This window comes from Chlorocebus sabaeus, chromosome 11 (assembly GCF_047675955.1).
Source record: "Chlorocebus sabaeus isolate Y175 chromosome 11, mChlSab1.0.hap1, whole genome shotgun sequence".
In the NCBI taxonomy this organism is placed as follows: Eukaryota; Metazoa; Chordata; class Mammalia; order Primates; family Cercopithecidae; genus Chlorocebus; species Chlorocebus sabaeus.
The window spans coordinates 90,677,787-90,681,320 of record NC_132914.1 but is presented as its reverse complement, the minus strand read 5'-3'; the positions used below and the strand labels follow the sequence as shown (position 1 = coordinate 90,681,320).

The window sequence follows — 3,534 nt, the reverse complement described above, 5'->3', positions numbered from 1 at the left end:
TCTCTTGAGCACACTATTCCCCTTGCAGGTGACGGCCATTTTCTCTCCCACACTCCTCAGACCACAGGCTTGCAAATGGGGTGAGTGTCCTGCGTCCAGGCCATCTTCCCTCCCACTCCATAGCTCCCACTACCACCTCTGACTGTCACATCATCAAACTCTACCCCACTGTGCTGCGGTCCTCTGATGCCTCCTCCTTCCCACACACGCCCTCATTCCTTCAAGATTCCTCTCACCTGCGCGGTTTCTCTCATCCTTCTTGATGATTGTTTTACCCTTACAAATGATTTTTTTTCAATACCGTATCTAGTCTTAGTGTTCTTAGGCTTCCCCTCTTCAAATGGCCTTGCACTCTTCCATGCCTCATGCCACTCACAACCAAAGTCAATCCTTAGACTTCCTCATTACTAAAACCTGCAACCTGTCCACCAGCACAATTTCAAGTGCCAGCTATTATTGTTACCATTATTAATTTACAGAATTTGTTGAACGGGACCACTCACTCATGGGATTAGCACAGGCAAATGAATTACATTCTTTCAGCCCCATTGGCTCTATTCAGGGGCTGTTGTGTGGGTTGGTTGAGATCAGATATTAGTGGCAGGAGACTGGGAAACAGCTGCAAGAAGGGCTAAACAATGAAGAGATTAATGGTGCTCAGATGAAGCCAGGAAGAAAGAGGTAAAGTCTGGGGCAGAGGAGTGTAGAACAGTAATCCATGGTGGAGAAAAAGGATGGCAGATCTGCACACCAGAAAGTGGGGCCCTGGAGAAGGAACAGTAAATTATGAACTGGAGACCTGCAGGTTAAGCAAGGGTAGAACAGGGAGATTAAAGGCAGCCCCGGGGATCCAGGGAGAAGAAAAGGGGCCAGGGCACAGAGTAAGGGCTGAACAAATATTTGTTAAAAAAGTAAATATGTGAGCCGGGGCGCGGTGGCTCACGTCTGTAATCCCAGCACTTTGGGAGGCCAAGGCGGGCAGATCACCAGGTCAGGAGATCAAGACCATCCTGGCGAACACGGTGAAACCCCATCTCTACTAAAAATACAAAAAAATTAGCCGGGCGAGGTGACGGGCGCCTGTAGTCCCAGCTCCTCGGGAGGCTGAGGCAGGAGAATGGCGTGAACCTGGGAGGCAGAGGTTGCAGTGAGCTGAGATCCGGCCACTGCATTCCAGCCTGGGCAACAGAGTGAGACTCTGTCTCAAATAAATAAATAAATAAATAAGTGACTCCAGGCTTAGGGTTTTGTTGTTGTTTACACAATCTATTTTGGATCAAGATGTGCAAGGGTGTCACATTTTAGGGGGGTATGGGGGTGGGGAAAGGCGAGGCACGTTTCTTGCTTTTGTGCTGATTAGAATGGCTGGAGGTCTGGGCAGATGTATTGGAAGAGGGCTTCAGCCTTTTCAGGCTCTAAGCAGCTTTGTATCAGCAAGGTGTGAATTGGATTTGAGCACCCCCATCTTTGTACCTAGGTTAGCGGGGGGTGGCTACAGTAATGATGTGGTAGGCCTCTAAAGTTAGTTCTTGAAACCGTCCCTCAATAGTCCTTATATTTCTTGAATCTGGACTCCTGACTACCTGGAAGATAAAAAAACTTTAGTTTTTCTGCTGTGACCTCCCTTTTGCTGTAACAGTTAAGGCCAAGATCTAGTTTAAAGTGAAGAGATGTGTGAACAGAGGTGTGACTCAGGGATTTCTCTCTCACTGTCTTTTTTTTTTTTTTTTTTTCATGCCAGATGGGTAATGTACCAACGTTGTAACAAGATTTGTGGTGGTACGTTTCACATATGCGTGTGAACACAGTCATCACGCTCATGAACTACGAAAGGATTTTTTTTTAAATTAATTTTTTAGTAGAGATGACTGGGTGTCAGTCTTCAGAAAGCCTTTATTTTATTTTATTTTCTGAAACAAAGTCATGTTCTGTTGCCCAGGCTGGAGTGCAGTGGCATGGTCTCGGCTCACTGCAACCTCTGCCTCCTGGGTTCAAGTGATTCTCCTGCCTCAGTTTCCTGAGTAGCTGGCATTACAGGCGTGTGCCACCATGCCTGGCAATTTTTATATTTATATATTTTTTAGTAGAGATGGGGTTTCACCATGTTGGCCAGGCTGGTTTTGAACTCCTGACCTCAAGTGATCTGCCTACTTTGGCCTCCCAAAGTGTTGGGATTACAGGCGTGAGCCACTGCACCCTGCCAGAAGGTGTATCTTTATAATTTGCCTTATCACCTTCCCCTCTTGAGAAAATCTCATCATGGACCCTCTCTGGCCCAGTGAGCTATAGTCATTTGACCCCAGAGGAGAGCTGAAAATACATTTTTCTTCGAGGTTCTAGTACTTACCAGGAGTTAATAATTTCCTTAGTTGTCTCTTGTTTGGTTCTTATATCCAGAGGTATACCCACGGATTCTTCAGAGCTGGTATTTTGAGCCCTATTTTTATTGACTTCAATGCAGAACTATTCGGCCTGATTATTTTCAAGTTATTCAATTTGACAATTATGAAATATTTCATAAATAATTGTCTGTTTGTAAATTTAGGTTGATATTACACAACTTTCAACATACTTTTAAAATCCATTCTATGATATCAGTTAGCTTTGTTTTGGCTTTGAAACTTGTCCAAGGTCATAGAGTTAGTAAGTGGCAAGGCTGAGATTTAAAAGCCTTGAAGGGACTGGGCATGGTGGCTCACACCTGTAATCCCAGGACTTTGGGAGGACAAGGCAGGCGGATCACTTGAGGTCAGGAGATTGAGACCAGCCTGGCCAACATGGTGAAACCCCATCTCTACTAAAAAATATAAATATAAAAGTTAGCCAGGCATGGTGGCGGGCACCTGTAGTTCCAGCTACTCAGGAGGCTAAGGCTGGAGAATCGCTTGAACCCAGGAGGCAGAGGTTGCAGTGAACTGAGATCATGCCACTGTACTCCAGCCTGGGTGACAGAGTGAGACTCCATCTCAAGGAAAAAAAAAAGGGGGGGGGGGAAGGTAGGGGGGAGGGATGGCATTAGGAGATATACCTAATGTAAATGACGAGTTAATGGGTGCAGTACACCAACATGGCACATGTATACATACGTAACAAACCTGCACATTGTGCACATGTACCCTAGAATTTAAAGTATAAACACAAACAAACAAAAAAGCATTTTAGGGTTTGGACTTGAATTGTGACTCTGTTGTTCAGAAGCTGGGTACGTTTTTTAGCCTCTGTTAAAAAAAAAAAAAAAACAAAACTAATTTTTGAGCACCTGCCAGATTCCAGGCACTATTCTAAGAACTTTTCTCATCTGTTAATTGGGAAAATAATCTTGACAATGACGTGGGCATGCATGTAACATGCTTAGGGCGGAAGCTGAAATATTATAGGCATTTAATAATGTTAGTCCTTGTGATTGTCATTAGCCATCTTGTCTGCCAAGAAATATGACTGGCCACAAAAATGCAGCATTACCCTTGCCATTTCCATTTTAAATGGTACTCTGCTGAAGAACATTTGTAAACATGTCACCAATACTCTCTTTCC

At 44.4% G+C, this 3,534-nt stretch overlaps 1 non-coding gene across 1 annotated transcript; it reads right to left on the bottom strand.

Moving 5' to 3' along the window:
* Window positions 1–1,735: 1,735 nt before the first annotated feature.
* LOC119624089 (small nucleolar RNA U13) lies at window positions 1,736–1,836 on the bottom strand. Its single transcript, XR_005240177.1, has one exon. It is a non-coding gene; the product is annotated as a small nucleolar RNA U13 (small nucleolar RNA).
* Window positions 1,837–3,534: the final 1,698 nt, after the last annotated feature.